The 20,859-nt window shown below is 35.7% G+C and overlaps 1 pseudogene; it reads right to left on the bottom strand.

Annotated features, from left to right (window-relative positions):
* The window catches only part of LOC107601845 (segment polarity protein dishevelled homolog DVL-1-like), a 35,158-nt pseudogene extending 15,278 nt beyond the window's left edge, over positions 1–19,880 (bottom strand).
* Positions 19,881–20,859: the final 979 nt, after the last annotated feature.

Below are 20,859 nucleotides of genomic sequence, written 5' to 3'. Positions count from 1 at the left end.
ATAAACACATTTCATTACACCAAATACACAAAATAATGTTATTTTTAGCAACATCATATGACCCTTTAAATAAATTAATATTAATGAACACTGAAACAATAATACAAAAGTCATGTTAAAAATTTTAATATTTCAAAATATTACCGATTACTGTATTTTTGATCAAATAAATGCAGTATTACTGAACATAAGTGACAAAAAATGAACCCAAACTTTTGAATGGTAGCGTATTACAGCATATTATTCCTCTAACCAAAAATCTGAGTTACACTGCATGAATGCAATGTGATACAAATGTGTTAGCAGTTAATCAGGCAACCAATGTAAGAAATTAAAGATACGCCATCACTGTTATGTAATCTGATGAGTTTGTGCTCTGCTGTGCATTTTAAAAATCAGCCACAAGAGGGCAGAAATATTACCGCACTAGTGATCTACATTAGTATGTACATTCCGATTTGTATGGCTCAAACACCACTTCATCAACACCAAACAAGCAATGTGTCAATTTTTACTACTGGATATCATTTGGCATCATCACTAATCAAGTAAAGAGTAGCAAAAACATACCTTTAAATTCTGCCACGAATATAATCCACACAAATTGACAACTTGTTTTGCTTTATTGCTTTATATAAGGAACAGGATGTGTGAATGTGTGAGTGTAATAATAAAAATAATAAACTACAGTTAAAAACTGTTAAGTGACCTTACCATACACAGTAAAAAAACTGCAAATAGTAGAACACTGAATTATATGTAAACTTATTATAAAGTTTTTTGCAGGTAAAAACTATAAATTACTATATAAAAAATAATGAAAAATGCCAATTTAACAGGATATTTTGTACGGTGCAAGTATCATACATTATATTAGGCCTCATTATAAATACTACAACAATCCTGCTATTGAAAATTTTTACTATTTCCGATATTTTAATGAATTCACAGCATCTTCTCTATTTACACACATTCATACATCACCATCGCTATTCAGCGGACCATTTCTATTTATATCCCTTTTCATCAGTACTGTTCTTTTGCCTTCTGTACCCTTTTTGCAGTTGCAAAATATATTACTCTTTCCAATTCTGGTTAGATGCTAACTGTACTCTCTGTATAATGACAATTAAGTTTAACCTAATCTAGTCTAAAGGTTATTTTCTATAAAAATGCATAAAAAGTTGTCTCTCCCTGTCCTCCCCTCTACTTGAACATTAAAATCTTGAACATTAACAATGTCATATTTGGTCATGCCTTTGCATAACAGTGAAGCAAATTTAAAAAAGTCCCTTCTGGGGTGTTCTGCTATGGGCAGATACACTACTCATTGTTTGCCACAACACCCCTCAAAATTTGTGTCTCATGCTTTCTGGATGACTGAGCCCAGTGGGGAAGCAAGAGCCAAAGGGATCTGCTCTCTTTTTGTTGTTGATATACATGCACAATATAAACATGCATGTGTGTGTGAGAGATTATTATGTAAATCAGGGATTCCTGAACGGGGGTAAAGGTTCCCAAGGGGTTACATCAGCAGGTTTCAGGAGGGCTTTGATTTTGAAATTGCAAATTTAGATCTGTAAATTCATTAAATAATGAATTGTGATTATTGTGATTATGTTTTTTAGACAAGACACATGCTAAATAATTTTGGGCTTTTTTTCAGACTAGTGAGTGCAAAAAATAAATTTTTGAAATGTTCATTTTATTGCACTTTATCTATTTACGTCTGTAGATTTACACATATCTTTAAAATTGAGTATTTTTCTCATGCACTGAGCTTCAAATCTCCACTTCAGTAGCACTTATTTCCACCAAATATTTCAGTTATTCCTATCTATATTATAAACACATTTCATTACACCAAATACACAAAATAATGTTATTTTTAGCAACATCATATGACCCTTTAAATAAATTAATATTAATGAACACTGAAACAATAATACAAAAGTCATGTTAAAAATTTTAATATTTCAAAATATTACCGATTACTGTATTTTTGATCAAATAAATGCAGTATTACTGAACATAAGTGACAAAAAATGAACCCAAACTTTTGAATGGTAGCGTATTACAGCATATTATTCCTCTAACCAAAAATCTGAGTTACACTGCATGAATGCAATGTGATACAAATGTGTTAGCAGTTAATCAGGCAACCAATGTAAGAAATTAAAGATACGCCATCACTGTTATGTAATCTGATGAGTTTGTGCTCTGCTGTGCATTTTAAAAATCAGCCACAAGAGGGCAGAAATATTACCGCACTAGTGATCTACATTAGTATGTACATTCCGATTTGTATGGCTCAAACACCACTTCATCAACACCAAACAAGCAATGTGTCAATTTTTACTACTGGATATCATTTGGCATCATCACTAATCAAGTAAAGAGTAGCAAAAACATACCTTTAAATTCTGCCACGAATATAATCCACACAAATTGACAACTTGTTTTGCTTTATTGCTTTATATAAGGAACAGGATGTGTGAGTGTGTGAGTGTAATAATAAAAATAATAAACTACAGTTAAAAACTGTTAAGTGACCTTACCATACACAGTAAAAAAACTGCAAATAGTAGAACACTGAATTATATGTAAACTTATTATAAAGTTTTTTGCAGGTAAAAACTATAAATTACTATATAAAAAATAATGAAAAATGCCAATTTAACAGGATATTTTGTACGGTGCAAGTATCATACATTATATTAGGCCTCATTATAAATACTATAACAATCCTGCTATTGAAAATTTTTACTATTTCCGATATTTTAATGAATTCACAGCATCTTCTCTATTTACACACATTCATACATCACCATCGCTATTCAGCGGACCATTTCTATTTATATCCCTTTTCATCAGTACTGTTCTTTTGCCTTCTGTACACTTTTTGCAGTTGCAAAATATATTACTCTTTCCAATTCTGGTTAGATGCTAACTGTACTCTCTGTATAATGACAATTAAGTTGAACCTAATCTAGTCTAAAGGTTATTTTCTATAAAAATGCATAAAAAGTTGTCTCTCCCTGTCCTCCCCTCTACTTGAACATTAAAATCTTGAACATTAACAATGTCATATTTGGTCATGCCTTTGCATAACAGTGAAGCAAATTTAAAAAAGTCCCTTCTGGGGTGTTCTGCTATGGGCAGATACACTACTCATTGTTTGCCACAACACCCCTCAAAATTTGTGTCTCATGCTTTCTGGATGACTGAGCCCAGTGGGGAAGCAAGAGCCAAAGGGATCTGCTCTCTTTTTGTTGTTGATATACATGCACAATATAAACATGCATGTGTGTGTGTGAGAGATTATTATGTAAATCAGGGATTCCTGAACGGGGGTAAAGGTTCCCAAGGGGTTACATCAGCAGGTTTCAGGAGGGCTTTGATTTTGAAATTGCAAATTTAGATCTGTAAATTCATTAAATAATGAATTGTGATTATTGTGATTATGTTTTTTAGACAAGACACATGCTAAATAATTTTGGGCTTTTTTTCAGACTAGTGAGTGCAAAAAATAAATTTTTGAAATGTTCATTTTATTGCACTTTATCTATTTACGTCTGTAGATTTACACATATCTTTAAAATTGAGTATTTTTCTCATGCACTGAGCTTCAAATCTCCACTTCAGTAGCACTTATTTCCACCAAATATTTCAGTTATTCCTATCTATATTTTGAGGCTTTTTACAGTTGACTTTGTTCATATATCATTTGCTTGATTTTATACATTTTATAAAAAAAAAAAAACTAAATGTATTATTATTTTTAATTAAATTATAAATTATATGAAATAAAAGGATTAAAACTACATAAAAAAATATAATTATATTAAAAAAAAAAAATTCAGATTTTTGTTGTAATAGAATGAAATATCAAAAATCCCTTCTGTAAAAACCTTTGACTCTTAAAATCAACAAAATGAAACCACCTGTCTTTATCCAATTTCAGATTTATGTTCTTGGAAAAGTATGCAAATTTGTGCATATTTAATTAGATAACTCATTTGCATATTTAAATCAAATTAAATAAACAATTCATAAAACTTCTAATGCAGAAATTTTGCGATTCTTAATGTAATCAGTAAACTGGGTAAAAATGATGACATCCATCAGTTCAATTATTAAACAAGAAAGCAAAAAGACAAAAAACACCAGACATCCTTTAAAAATCAACCCATTTCTGGTGTGATGTTGATGAAGGACTACATGAGCCTTACTGATGCAGGGCTGTAGGGCTACATAAGACAAAGTAGTTTGGGAAACGATGTACCTGAGTGATCAGAGAGTTTGTGTGGGAGCGAATTCAGCAAAACTTTCACCTCATGTAAAAGAAACATGGAGGTGTATAAAGTATGTGTGCAGGTGAAGGAAACACAGAATTCAGAATGTGTGAGAGGAAAGGAGTGTATCACTAATGCGAGTGTGTATGTGCATTCAAATGAGATAATCAGCACATCTGGTGCACATTACAAATGGAAGTTTTCAGTGGCTGAGCTTAAAACAAAATGACAGCATAAAATTAACTATTAAATAACTACAGTTGCAGAGAACACTAAACAGTTCACTTGACCAGGCCCACACAATTCAGTTATATAATACAATTATATCATAGCAATACCAAGAGGTTATACCATTTCTCACATCAAACTGAACCTGGAATTGCTGGACCAAATAGCATTTTTATCTCTTAACTAAATAGCAGAAGATCAGGTGAATGAGTTTGATTGAGCATGTGCGTAATAAGGAGGGAATTCATGTTTATTTGGTAATAAGGGGTGTGTAGAAGATATTTATGACTGCCTGGGTTTGTTTCCTGGGAAAAAAACATCTAATGTGAAAAACCATGGTGTCATTTTTGACTCTGACCTTAAATTGGTTACACACACGATACAGAATTCATTACAAAATGTTATTGTATGTTTTTAAGGCTCTGCCAGGCCTAGTGCCTGAGTATGTCTCTGATTTAATCAGTCTCTGTCAATCCAGTAGATCTCTGCACTCAAATGATCGATTGCTCCTTATGGTTCCGCGTTCTCGTTTAAAATGTAAAATGAAAATCCTTTGAATGCCGTGTATTTCATGTCTGCACTGATTTTATGTTTTTTGTTTTTATTTTCTCTTTTATCTTTCTCTGTACAGCATTTTGGTTCCACTTGTGGTGTTGAAAGTGCTTTATAAATAAAGTAGAGTTGAGTTGAGTATTTGCATGTTTTCTAGCACCTGATTCACTGAAGAAGTTATGCAAATCAGTAATAGTGCGATCATGCCCTAAAATATATTTAAGTATTAATATTTTGTATTTACAATGTGATGGAAAAGCTAAATTTTCAACAGCCATTACTCTAGTCTTCAGTGTAACATGATCCTTCAATAATCATTCTAATATGCTGATTTGGTGCTCAATAAACATTTCTTATTACTATCAATGTTGTAAACAGTTGTGCTGCTTAATATTTATGCAGAAATCATAATTTTTTCCTCCGGATTCTTTGATGAACAGAAAGTTAAAAAGAACATATTTTATTGCAAACAGGAATCATTTGTAACGTTATAAATATCTAATCTTTACTGTCACTTCTGTTTAATTTAACGCATCCTTGTAAAATAAAAGTATTAATTTCTTAAAAATACTGAGAAAAAAGACCCCAAACCTTTGAACGGTATATACTATAGGTAGTAAAATGATTATAAATTTGTCTGAATTAAAAATAAAAAAATAAAATTAATCATTTGAAAGGCTACAAGTGAATTTAGTCATCACAACATTATAATGTAGAGTATAAAAAATAGCTATTTATTTCGAGAATTGCTAAAGATTTCATTTAATAGTGATTAAAAACATTCAAAATTTAATAAAACTAAAACTACTTTTAAAGGTAGGATAGGCGATTTTAGAGAGGCTAGCAATGGCAAGCTAGCATTGAAAGCAAGATCCCACCCTCCCTGCATAATCACTGAATGCGCACAGGTAGACCAAGGGCTAACCAGCGACACAGTGAGAGACGGCATTGGTGGAGGGTTGAATGCAAGGCTGTCAGATTACCTCATGTCTCATTCACCGGTGAGAAAACATTACAGTACAAAGTGAGTAATATTACAATAATAACTCCTTCCATTCTCGCTCGGCCTGCAATAGCGTAATGGAATGCGCTGATGACGTATCATGTCTGCGCAAACCAAATCACCTACCCTGCCTTTAAGTGACTGTTAAATGACAGCAAAGCTAATCTAAATGAGAAAAAAACCCTGAAAAAATTAGCATCTACAATTAAATAACCAATATTAACCAAAACCAATAAATGAAAAAACAATAAAAAAACATCTCTAAGGTAAAATGATAACTGACTTTTAGGACGATGGAGGATGCAGACTATTATAATCTGGCATACTTTGCTGTGACTTGACAGTGTGACTCCAACACTCTGGTCCAGATTTTTGTGCTGAAATACTACACGCACAAGTGGCGCATCTGTTTAGTGGATTCGTTCAGGAGTGTTTTCTTCACAGGATACATGTGTATTGATACTCACTGGAACGAGGGGGGTCTGGAGTCTCCAATACCTCCTGTCCTCTCCAGCGGTGGGGGCAGCTCAGTATGACTGTCAGTGCACACCGACATCCCATCCGTATGGGAGCTCTCGGCCAATACAAGCTACAAACAGACACATAAATGCATATAAAAAAATGTAAGTGTCTAATTCAGATGCTTTTTGTTTAAGTTTCAATGGCTCTTCTTTATCCCTCACACAGTTTGGATGAACAGGATGTTTGAACTGTTCCACTAAACCCATGACAAAAGACCACAACAAACAAAGGCCTCAAAGGCACTAAATAAAAATGGCATTCAGCAGAACGCAATTTCCTGAATTATGCATTACACTTTAGAGAATCGGTCTGACATCAAAGTGCCTTTCTGACTTAATTAGAGTAATGAATCAGTGAACTAAAACTGGTGATGTCCAGTATGATGCAGTGTATGATTTAGCGCATGTGCTGCATCTTTCTTATGACATATGAAAGCATGACTGCCTGCCTTTTCCACTCTGATTCAGATGTTATATAAGGCAGAGGTTATCGCAGCTCACCCATGACACCACTCTCCCGTTGAAACAAGGCAGTTTGGTGTTATCGTCAGAGACTTCCTCTTTGACAACCCTGCAGGGACACAAAGGAAAAAGAGCCATGCATTATTAATTAGAATAGCGTTTGAATTAAACTGCTGTATTGGTTGTGCATATTATATATACCACTGCTCAGTCCCACCAGGATTTAGCAGGATCCTTTTTTTTTCCTTTTAGATTTTTGCAGCCTAAAATTACTGAATTTGCAGCTTTTTTCAAAAACTGTTTCTTGTGTTCTTTTGCAGTGAAAACCCACCAATAATCATGTACAACATGTGACTATATACTCTACATGAAATGTTATAAATTATAAATAAATTATTTCATAATTATATATATAAATTTATAATAGTATTATCAGTTATTGCATTCACTAGAAATATTTAAAAAGAGCAAATCCAGTAAAATAATGTATGGGGACGAGCAAATATTCGTCTCAATATACATTATATTCAGCACTACATATAAGTAGTTTAACAGTATCATTAAACCTCTGGAAACTTTAATTACATCCCACACTCTTAACACATTATAAAGAAGGCATTGGATTGCTTGCACAGTACTGATTAATTTGTTGCTGAAATAAGACAAAAATGCAAGCTGCCACAAATAATACAGAGTCTGCATTAAATTCTGGATTCACAGATTTGCAAAATCTTGGAGGGACTGACTGCTGTATTCAACAGCCACAGACATGTGCTGACAAATGTGTTCATAGGGACTAGATGACATCTTCATGTGTTGTGTGATGTGTAACTGTGATCCTGTCTAAAAATGTGTTGTTCAGACTGACTTTGCTAATTGTAAACTGTCACAATGGATTTGAATAGTGGGGCATATGGTGAGGATCCCACATGGCAGCTTGTCATGAATATGTGAACTCAATTAAGCCAACCTTTTTATGTTTAACCACAGCAAACCAGCCTGAAAAAAAATGTTTAGTGTGAGATGAGCTATTGAAATTAACATATATCAAATTTATGATATCAATGCTGTCATATTATTGCTTATTTGACACTCTATTGAAACAATCTAGACAGACATTTAAACGACTTAAATTAGGTTTAGTCCACAAAAGCTATCATATGGCTCAAGAATACTTGAAATACACATGTGAGCCTTTACCAACTCAAGCATTTGTACCTGACAGAAGAAAGAGTGTCTGTCTGAGAAAAGTGTACATGTATTTAAATGAAAAGGTTCAGTGAGGATGCTGGTGTCTGTTTAGCTAATCTGTACTTTGCAATGGAAATTCATCTCGTCTCATGAGAAAGCAAATATATCAGAAACTACAGACAGATGGAAGATTTTAAAGGGGTCATGAACTGAAAAATCAAATTTCCCTTGATCTTTTGACATATAAAAGGTCATTGTACTATAAAAACATCCTGTAAGTTTCAGAACTCAAAACTTTCTCATTGGTTCAAAAACAGCTTTTATTAAAACCAAGCTGAAAAATTACTCTTTTGGATTTTGTTACATTATGATGTCATAGTGCGCCGAAAGCCCGCCTCTGCAGAAGATCAACGCCTACTTCTATCACTGACTCTTAAGACCCGCCCACTGATTCAAGCATGTAGTAGGAGGAGAGGAAATACTAGAGACAGGATTTGTATTTGAAAAAACCATAGAGATTTCTCAGAGGATTAAAATACTCTGTGTAGTGTAAGTTGTGAAAAAATACAGTCTTTGCATTGCCTTCCTTGTCATCCTAACACTGTATCTACATCGGACATGAGCGTTGTTGCTTCATGTCGCGAATCCATTTCATGTCAGAAGCAGCGTGAGCGCCTACATCAGAAATAGAATGGAACATCGGGGATTTGTCATGTCGTGTTGTTCCGTGCTGCATCCAGTGTAGACAGAATCAATTAGTTGCGTTGTGCCACTCGCGTCTGTTATAGACACGGGTTAATTACCAAAGAGCTCTAGATCACGTGAGTGAAGCACTGTTTGTTTGCTCGCTTCACTTTACTGCGGATTTGTTTTTAAACAAGGCAGTTCGACGCAGGCTTTTCAGTGAGACTGAAAGTAAAAGATGATGCAGAGTCTGATATTCGATCCATCAGTAATCACAACACGTGTTTTTACCACTATTGCACTGTCTGGCCCAGATCTTTATATATATTGAGTATTTATATGTTTTTAACCCAAATGGCCCATGTTGTTTTCAGAGTACATCACAGCAGCGTCCATCTATTATTTTCACATGTGAAACTGTTAAAGGCACAATATGTACGATTTTTTTATTAAAATATCCCAAAACCACTAGAACAGTGTTATATATTTTGCTGACTTGTGTACTTACATTATCCCAAATGTTTCGAAGACTGTTTAAAGAAGTAGGTCATCCGGGTACTTTTCACCTGTAATAGTCTTGTAATTAAGAGAGACTGAAAAATTGCTAAAGTACTAAGTCTGAAAACAGAGAAAAAATTGTCTCTCCTCACATGGTCTTGCCTCCCACTTGCCGTTTGATACAGTGAGGGCTCTACAGTGACGAGCGACTGAACACTGTATTTTTCCACCATTCACCCAGTTCTCATACTGTATATTATTGCCATACACCCAGATCCAACTACCCACTAGAAAGTTCAACCCAATCCACACGTAATTACTCTGGACACCTTCAACCTTATTCTCAGCTGTGTGTTGCTCCATAGCTGACGACAGACTGGCCAAGTCCACATATCTGTCTCTACAGTGTTTCAGGGCCTCCATCCATGATTTGGGTTCTGACACCAGAATCATAGAGTGCACTGTAGCCATACAAAAGAAGGGGAGTGGATCAATACAAGACTCATCGAGTAACTCACCATTCTTTAAAGCTACCCAAGCTTGTCTGTTTGGTGATATGGTTCTGTTCTTGAAATCTACATTATCAGGTTGCATGCTATTCCAATATTGAATCTTTAATAGGCTATTTGCCCAAAACCAAGGGTTATTATCAGTGGCGGCTCGTCGGGGGAGGCAGGGGAGGCACAGCCACCCCATAATTTTAAGGTGAAAATGGGAGGAGAATGATTTAATGTTAATAAAATTCACAATTCATTTCAGTTCATGTCTAAGAATGTGTATTTTTTGTTTGTAATCTCACAGTTTTAATACCACACCGTGAAAGCGCCGCTTTTCTATCGCTAATGTGCCGAACCTGCTGATGTAATTACAACAGCTAATGATAGAGAAGGTTAGGGGAGGCCAGGGGAGCGCGGAGCTCTCGTGCCTCCGTTGGTAAAAGAAATTAGCCAAGCACCATCGAGTGTTCACTTTCAGCGCTGAGGAGTGTTGAGAAAAGAAACCTCGTAAGGGAGGCTAGCCTCCTTCTGATATCAACCAATCATCACAGAAACGTAACTTACGTGATATTAGTTTGAACGTCTGCCGCTGTGCTGATAATGTACCAAGTAGCCTACTTATGATGAGTCGTGATATTGAATATTTGATCGCCAACAGATTTACCAAGCTGTCATTCAAACAGTATATATACAAATTTAGGGAAAACAGCCTAAGCTGGATATAGGCTAATAGTTTATCGTCACATGCAGGGGCGGACTTACCCATTAGGCAAAGGTAAGCGACCGCCTTGGGCCCCCAAAAGCCAAGGGCCCCCTAAAATGTTTTTCATATAGGATATGCGCATTAAGTTCATGACAATGTTTACATTCAAGCTACCCGTAAAATTTATAGTGAAAAGTACTTTAAAAGCATCTGGAATGCAATAAAGTAATTTTAAAGCTGTTTTTAAAGCATTTGCTGCAAGGATAAAAAAATATAAATAATTAACATATCATAATTGCGTTGCAATTTTAATCCTTTAACCTTCATTTTAAGGTATTTAGAACATAGCAACATAAAAGCTATACAATTATAGGACAAAGTTTTACATATATGCCATTATAATTAGTGTTTTATTTTTTAACTGTATGGAATTATAAAATAAAACAAATTATAATCGGGCCTTCCATCAATTATAATGATGAAAAAATTACTCACCATCTCCTAATTGGATGTGCCTTTAGAGAGAAATGCAGGGATTACATAATTAAAGAGTTTATTTTATTAGGAGTCTATTTTCGATTTGAATGATTTCGTTTTAAAGTAGTAATTTAAAGCTTTCTATGTATTTTGATCATGTCTGAGTTTAGGTTCATCACTGTGAAGCGCTCCTGTTCAAGACCGAGACGGCAGAAAGCGTTTGTTTTCTTTATTTTATAAAAGCACAATGTTTTGTTGATATTGTGAGTGCACACAAATAAAACTAGACCCTTTACAGTTTAGAATGATGTATTACTCTTACCTTTACGAGCAAAAATGACTGCATATTTTAAGTTGTTAACACTGTTAGATAAAAATGCAAGTGATCGCACTGGCGCCTCCATGTCCTGCAGAGTGCGCTTCAGCTTCCACTCTCCGCAAACGATTGGATATGCACATTTATCTAGGTTAAACATTTAAACCAACATTGTGATATACTTGAACTGTTTTATATATAATTTTATTTTAGGCAAGTCGTGATGATTTGAGAAGGTTAAATTGATCAAACATATGCTATAGGCTATGATCAATTCACTCTCTGCCGCTGGCCTTTACTTAAAAAAAAAAGTACATTTAACGAACAAAAAATACTCCAAATGTTTTCTAAATTTACTTTATTAAAAAATGAAACGAAATATAATCACTTTTCCATTACATACAAAACTGAACTACTTTAATAGCTGGAACAGTATAAGTTTTTTTGGGGAAAAAAGATGGGCTAGGGCCTATATTTGAGACCCGTGCAGGGCTTTAATCCGCTTCATCCAACGCTGTTTTGTTCTCATCTGTGAGCATGCTCTTGATATATGTATTTTAGGTTTGTAAATGTAGAATTCCCTTTTCATTATTTTTTCAGTTTTATTTAAATTTGTAGTTAAAACAACAAAAAATAAATGTATTTTAAAGTTTGCACACAGGCTTACGCTGAAAACAACAAAATGGAACCTCAAGGTTGATCTAGGAAAATGTGTGCAAATGTATTCAATAAATACCAATTCACTAAATCCACCCCTGGTCACATGTCTTAGCAAACCAATACCCAGCCTTGTTCACTGAGGCACACTCTCCATACCAGTTGAAATAAGTGGATATGGTCTCATCCACCCAGTACCAAACGTTTAAAAAAATCGTATAAGTCCCACCCAAGAGAGCTGGTTGGCAGAACTGCTGAGATTCTTCACATCATTCTTATCCGAGACTACTAAGGGTTGTCCAGAAGTACTTAGGCAATATGCATTTGCATCAAACCATGACAATTTCTTCTCCACATGAATGATTTCATTCACTAATCCTGGTACTGGTGTACTGGCAGAAGTATGGAGCACCAGTAGAATGAAGCTAAGAAGCCCGAACATTTCCATGGTGAGACAGGCAGCAACTGTCACAAGAACATGTCATGTTAAAGCAGTCTTGAGATTAATTTGCATGATGTCATAGTGATTTGTATAGAAAGCTTTGGGCTACTGTGTAAAGCCAACATGGATATTAAAGTTTTCAACATTTGACACCAGCCACGATAGTCCCAAGTTTACCGGGAGCCAGAGCGCCTGAGATCTTGGCAAATTTAAAAGTGCTGGCTAATGCTAAACGTAAATTCAGTAAGATTGTTATTCATGTTGGCACTAATGATGTTCAACTTCGCCATTCATAGATCACTAAAAATAACAATAAAGAGGTGTGTGAACTTGCAAGTATGATGTCAGACACTGTAATATGCTCTGGTCCCCTCCCTGCTTATCGTGGTGACGAGATACATAGCAGACTGTCGTCACTCAGTGGCTGGATGTCTAAGTGGTGCCTGCAGTATGACATGAGTTTCATAAACAATTGGATGAGTTTTTGGGGCAGACCTGACCTGTCGAAAAGAGACGGTCTTCATCCCTCCAGGGGTGGTGCCGCTCTTCTCTCTAGAAATATGGCACATAGTATTAAAGTTTGTACTTGACTAACTGGGGCCCAGGTCAGGAAGCAGACAGACTGGCTAAACCGACCGTCTGCTAGAACAGAAGTATAATATAATACAGATAAACACATGATAAAGCTTGGCTTAATGAATATTAGGTCCCTTTCTACAAAAGTGCTTTTTGTAAAACATATGATCACAGATCATAACCTAGATGTGCTATGTTTGACAGAAACCTGGCTAAAACCAGATGATTACATTACTTTAAATAAGTCAGCCCCCCTATAAACATGAACCATGTCCAAAAGGTAAAGGTGGAGGTGTTAGTAAATTTTATAGTAATATTTTCAGCATTTCTCAATGGTCTGGTTTCATGTATAATTCATTTGAAGTAATGTTGTTTTTTGTAACATTATCTAGAGTAATAAGTATTAATGATAAATCCCTATTGACATTTGGGTTACTGAATACAGGCCACCATACAGACTTTATCAAAGCTGATTTTCTATCTGAGCTAGTGCTGGCTGCAGATAAATTCTTAATTGTTGGCGAAAAGTTTTATTTTAATATCCATGTAGATAATGAAAAATATGCATTGGGATCAGCATATATAAACATTCTAAACTCTAATGGGATCAGACAACACATGTCAGGGCCTACTCATTGTTGTAATCATACTTTAGATTTAAAGGGGTGGTTGATTGCGATTTCACTTTTTTAATGTTAGTTCGTGTGTAATGTTGCTGTTTGAGGAGAGATCCTCTGTGATGTGCACACCCAGGAACTTGGTGCTGCTCACCATCTCCACAGTCACACCATGGACGGTCAGAGGAGCATGCTGAGTGCGCACTCTCCTGAAGTCAACAACAATCTTGCAGATAAATTCTTAATTGTTGGCGAAAAGTTTTATTTTAATATCCATGTAGATAATGAAAAATATGCATTGGGATCAGCATATATAAACATTCTAAACTCTAATGGGATCAGACAACACATGTCAGGGCCTACTCATTGTTGTAATCATACTTTAGATTTAAAGGGGTGGTTGATTGCGATTTCACTTTTTTAATGTTAGTTCGTGTGTAATGTTGCTGTTTGATCATAAACAATATCTGCAAAGTTACGAAGCTGAAAGTTCAATGCAAACGGAGATATCGTCTTTTAAAATTCTGGCAGTTTAATGCCTACAAAAACGACTGGTAAGGGACTACAACGAGTTACTTCCCAGGTCCGTTACGTCAACAACCCAGAATTTTACATAAACCCCGGCTCCGGGAACACGCAGCAAAGGGGGCGAGGCCATGCTGTGCTGTTTTAGAAAAGAGGAAGAGAAAACTACAGGTGCATGTAAAAATCTATTCATATATGAATCGCGATTCTGTCTTCTAACGATTCTAATGGATTCACAAGTTTCAAAATCAATGTTCTAAAGCAGCGTTCTCGTCTAGTTCCTGGCCTCGCCCTGCTCTGCACACCCTCTGCATCTCTCGCTCTCTCATTCAGATCATCAGCTCAGTGAATACACTTATTTTCACATACTATAGCTATGAGAAGCGTTACACATGGACGCGCGTGTGGTTGCCGAACTGTAAAGATAACAGAAGCAGTAGCACTTACAAATAACAGCGTATCTAAAAGTACGAGACAGTTTATAAGACAAAAAATCTTAGGCCTACCATTAAAGGCTGTGCTTGCACAGGTTCTGCGCGATCGTCTTCGGCACATGGCAGATAGAGTGCAAACCAGTGAAGTAAACAACAGTGCCGATATAATGATTTGTAGTGCAAAAGAGCTTATTCAGATTTATTAAAGTGACAGAGGGTCAGAGTTCAGTGGTGCGTGGGGCAAAAGAGGGGAGGGGGGGCAAGGTTGGGAGGGAGTTCAGCTTCCTGACAGCCTGATGGATGAAGAAGCTGTGTGTCGGGTGGGTGATGTGAAGACATCAGTGAGTTCCACTGCACAGTCTCTCAGTACACGCCCAGGAATGTTGTCAGGACCCAGAGCTTTGCGTGCGTTGATCCTGCTGAGGGATCTCCTCACGCTGTCCGGGGACAGCGTCATCACCTGGTCGCCGGGAGGAGGTGGAGTCTTCTGTGCAGTGGTGCTGTTTTAATATCCTCTGTGTCTCACGCACGCTAGAGGCAGTTTAGCCAATCACAACACACTGGGCCAGCTAATCAATCAGAGCCCATCGTGTATTTCTGAGGGAGGGGCTTCATAAAAGCAGGAAATGATCAGTGCGTTCAGAGGAGAAGGGACAGAGAGGTGTGGAATATAGGTAAATTATGTGAAAAATAATGCGTTTTTTAACAAACTAAGCATTAACACATGTTAGACTGCACCCCATAAACACAATATAATATTATAACATGGAATTGATGTCAATGGCATTGAAATTCTGCAGCAGAGTAATGATATCTCGGATCATTATCTAATCTCGTGTATACTCCATATAGCTAAAGCTGCAAACTCAACTCCTTGTTACAAATATGGTACAACCATCACTTCTACGACAAGACTGCTTTGTAAATAATCTTCCTGATTTGTCTCAATTCCTCAGCTTATCTAATAGCTTTAAAAAAATTATGTTGTAACAGAAACTATGTACTCCCTCTTTTCTAGCACTTTAGCCACGGTTGCTCCTTTACACAGGGAGACACTGTGGTATAATGAGCACACCTGCACCCTAAAGAGAGCAGCCTGGAAAATAGAGCACAGCTGGAAGAAAACAAAACTAGAGGTATTTCATTTTGCATGGAGGGAAAGTGTTTGCTCCTACAGAAAAGCATTAAAAACTTCTAGATCTGCTTACTAATTATTTATGGAGCAGATAAAATACATATGATCCTTTATTAATCATTTATCATTTTGACTTAACCCCTTTCTTTATTTAAAGGCTGAAATGTGAGGTTTACCATTTTATGAAACTTTTTCAAAGCTTTATTTGAACATTTCGAACATGCTATTAGATAAACTGTTGTCAGTCATGTTGTCATTTAAAATCCGGACATCATTGGTAATGTTATTGTTTTAGTGTTTATGCAAACAAAAAGTAATTTTGTATATTGCTTGTTGATTTTAAATACAAAACACAATTTATGTGTCAGTACTTTTTAAACATTTCCAGGACATTTTAACAAAACCGTGATAATACTGATAACCGTGATAATATAGGTCACTATAATCGTGATAAGAAATTTTCATACCGTTACATCTCTACTTACTTTGCATCTCTTTTAGAAGAAAATAAACACAACCCCAGGTATTTATTCAATACAGTGGCTAAAGTAACGAAAAATAAAGCATCAACACACACAGACATTTCCCAAAAAGGACAGCAGTAAGACTTTATGAACTTGTTTACTTCCAAAATCGATACTATTAGAGATAAAATTATAACCATGCAGCTGTCAGCTACAGTATCACATCAGATAGCACATTATAGATCTCCTGAGGAACAATTCCACTGATTCTCTGCTGTAGGAGAGGAAGCCTTGTATAAACTTGTTAAATCATCTAAACCCGTAATTTAAGAACCAGAATCTAAATGGACACTGAGATACCTTTAATAAAACTTTGGAAAAGACGACACATGCTTTCCCCATTTTTAAAAAGTCACCATTGGAAAATAATGCAACAAGGATTGCTAAAGTAAACAGAACTCTATATCGCAACACATACTGTATGCAAAAGCTAAGGTTACAAATTTAAAAAGGTACTGCATAACGGGAATAAGTCACCTGTGACCCTTTAGTAACTCACGCATATGTAATAATGCATAGTATTTAATGACAGAATCTTTATTTTTGGGTGAACTATCCCTTTAAGTTACAAAGATGAAAAGTACTGCATAACAGAAATAAGTCACCTGTGACCTTTTACCAACTCATGTACATGTACCTTACAGAAGAAAGAGCGTTTACCTGAGAAAAGAACACATGCATTTTGAATAAATGTAAATGTATTTAAATGAAATGGTTCAGTGAGGATGTTGGTATATTTTCGCCTAATCTGTACTTTGCAATGGAAATTCTTATTTCATGAGAAAGCAAAGTTTTGTGATAAATAATCCAGAGTACATTCAATTTATCAGGCAATACAAAGATACAGGCGAATTTAATGTCAATGTAGCAGCAGGAAGCTAAGAAGCTCTAACTTAAGAAGTGGCTATTACAAGAACTAATGTCACGTTAAAGGGTTAGTTCACCCAAAAATGAAAATTCTGTCATTAATTACTCACCCTTATGTCATCCCAAACCTGTAAGACCTTCGTTCATCATCGGAACACAAATTAATATATTTTTGATTAATTCCGAGAGCTTTCTGACCCTGCATAGAGAGCAATGCAATTACCACATTCAAGACGAGAATACTTTTTGTGCACAAAGAAAACAAAAATAACCTTTTATTCAACAATTTCTTCTCTTCCGTGCCAGTCTTTGAAGTGCGTTCACGAGAGTACCACGACACATGCGTGTGGTGCTGCTGACGCAGGAGCCGGCCTTCTGACGTACAACCCGGATGCACTGTGCCTAGTTTACAGCAGAGGAAGTCAGATGCTGTACATAAAACAGTCTTCATAAACATGTCTGAAGATTTCGACAGAGAGGAAGACTTGCAATTTTTTGCCCAGTCTTACTTATTTGAACCAGAATATACAGATGATGAACTAAGAGAGATGGACGTTCTATGTCAGAACGCCGGCTCCTGCGTCAGCAGCACCACACGCATGTGTCATGGTACTCTCATGAACGTGCGTCAAAAGACTGAAACGGTTACAGCAGAGGAAGTCAGATGCTGTACATAAAACAGTCTTCATAAACATGTCTGAAGATTTCGACAGAGAGGAAGACTTGCAATTTTTTGCCCAGTCTTACTTATTTGAACCAGAATATACAGATGATGAACTAAGAGAGATGGACGTTCTATGTCAGAACGCCGGCTCCTGCGTCAGCAGCACCACACGCATGTGTCATGGTACTCTCATGAACGTGCGTCAAAAGACTGAAACGGAAGAGAAGAAATTGTTGAATAAAGGCATTATTTTTGTTTTCTTTGAGCAGTACAATAAAATTATTAACTCATTTTAATTAACAAAAATATATATTTAGTTGTGCCTGCATTCCTGAAGTTAAACATTTCATTTTCAAAAGCATCTCCTTTCACTGACCATATGTTGATGATCCTACTTATGTCCTGTTTGTACCCAATTAGTGGAAAGTGTTCATTGAGGATGACAATCACATTAGACTGCTCTGAAAAGACTAAAGTGGATAATGCTACTCAGCAATACTTCACCGTAGATTTTTCATGCCAAAAGAATCGAAACACTTTAAATGAACCTGCATCAACCAGAGCCCCAAACTATCCTTTGAAACAGCATTCAGACGCACACTGCGTTGGCATTATTAGGACAACAACAAAAAAACTCACCAGCATAACATCACAAAAGTCCATGCAGACACATATAGAAGTGTAGAAAATCCAGCTTAGGTGATTTAAGATGGATTTTAATTAACAAAAATATATATTTAGTTGTGCCTGCATTCCTGAAGTTAAACATTTCATTTTCAAAAGCATCTCCTTTCACTGACCATATGTTGATGATCCTACTTATGTCCTGTTTGTACCCAATTAGTGGAAAGTGTTCATTGAGGATGACAATCACATTAGACTGCTCTGAAAAGACTAAAGTGGATAATGTTACTCAGCAATACTTCACCGTAGATTTTTCATGCCAAAAGAATCGAAACACTTTAAATGAACCTGCATCAACCAGAGCCCCAAACTATCCTTTGAAACAGCATTCAGACGCACACTGCGTTGGCATTATTAGGACAACAAAAAAAAACTCACCAGCATAACATCACAAAAGTCCATGCAGACACATATAGAAGTGTAGAAAATCCAGCTTAGGTGATTTAAGATGCTCTCCCAGTCTGACCAGCAGAGAAAAAACACTAAAACTGACTAGACAAGCCTGACCAAGCTTAGGCTGGTTTAAGATGTTTTAAGGTTGTAAAGCACGATTTCATAAACTGGCAGAAAATCAGAATCAGGAATCAGTCAATGATTAATGTCATTTTTTGTGTTATTGCTGGTTGCGTTCTCACTCCTCTTGCTAAAGGTCAAACTTCGGTTACCATGCAAATCAAAGAAGCAAAAAGATGTAACGTACAGTATGTTGTGCTATGGCATACTGAAGAGCTAAGAGCATGACTGTATTCTGATGCTGATCCCACAAAGGAGGAGATGATACAGCCATCACCAATGACAGGCAGGTGCTAATGATGACAAACCATCGCTGCCACAATGACAGCTTCATTCGCACCATGGACTGAATACAATTAATGAATGAATACAATGACACTTCCCATCATTCGACTTACCCAAAATCTTGATCCATAGATTTAAAGAAGAATTTGTAGCTGTTGACCGGTCGGTTGCTGAGGACATTTTTGAAATCTGCCAAAGTTACCTTCTCTGGAGCTACTGACAGTTTCACCAAATAAGGAGTTTCCTCCTCGTCTATATGGTAAATGATTTTAGTCTCCGCCATGAGAATATGATGGGAACAATTGCCGGAGAACAGCGCGTGCTCCTGATGCTGTCTATACAGACGCGCGGCGACAATAAATAAAATGTCTAAAATAACGGATGCTAAATGAATATAATCACGCATTTGGCGCGATTGAAGCTATGAATTAAGCGACTTTGTAACGCAAAGGCTAAGAACACAGCCATTATGGAGGCCTGATGTATGTCTATTGCAGCCCACTATGCGGAGGATACGCTGCCTGTGTTACCGAAACAGGAAGGAAAGGTTCACATCCTCGAGAGAATCAGCCTGGAATATCCGAGCCGTTCTTCTGCGCAGTGCTGCCATCGTGTGCTAGAAAGCAGTCATGCACTCTAAGTCTGGATTCGAGTTGGATTTGAAATAAAGCCTTAAACTAAAAATAACACTTACAATAAGGTCCCATTAGTTTCCGTTAGTTAATGCATTAGCTAACATTAACTAACAATGAACAATATGTTATATTTGTTATAGTTATTCATCTTTGTTAATCAAATGAAACTCTTTGTTGTTAGTTCATGTTATCTTAAAATCAATTAATAATATCAATAGACGCAACTTTTGATTTTAATAATGTATTAGTAAATGTTGAAACATTAACTTTGGTTAATAAATACTTTAGAAGTAGGCTATTTGTCGTTGTTAGTTCATGTTAACTAATGTAGTTAACTGATATTATTGAACAAATAAAGTTTGTAAGTTGTTACCAAAGAATTAAAATGGAACATTGAAATAAATTCAAATAAATATGCTTCTTCAACTTAGAATTGTACTGTTTATGATTGAATTCAAATTCATTTCAAATCGAAGCATTAAAAAGGAAATTAGAATTTGAAGAATTAAAATGGAACATCCACATTAATTCAAATAAGTCCTGTAAATGCATTACTTATGCATTTGTGATATATATATATATATATATATATACATATACATATATCAGTATAAATTACTTATTTGCAACTTTTATAGTACACAACTAAAAAAACTGATCAGTGTTGATTTCACCTACAGAAAATGTAATCAATTTCTGTTTCTTTGTATTTAATAAATTTGCTTGCATTTTATGGTTAATGGTAGAAAAAACAATTCAGTTCCCAGTATGCTAATTTAAAAGTTTTTATAATTAATCCAAAAAACAGTGTGATGTAAATTGTGTAGTGCTGTATGATAAAGTTAAATTCTGTTTTGATGAGTTAATTGTTTAA

Source organism: Sinocyclocheilus grahami, unplaced genomic scaffold (genome assembly GCF_001515645.1).
Source record: "Sinocyclocheilus grahami isolate Dianchi unplaced genomic scaffold, SAMN03320097.WGS_v1.1 scaffold2.1, whole genome shotgun sequence".
NCBI classification, from domain to species: Eukaryota; Metazoa; Chordata; class Actinopteri; order Cypriniformes; family Cyprinidae; genus Sinocyclocheilus; species Sinocyclocheilus grahami.
The sequence above is the reverse complement of the archived record's forward strand: the minus strand, read 5'-3'. Positions and strand labels throughout refer to the sequence as shown.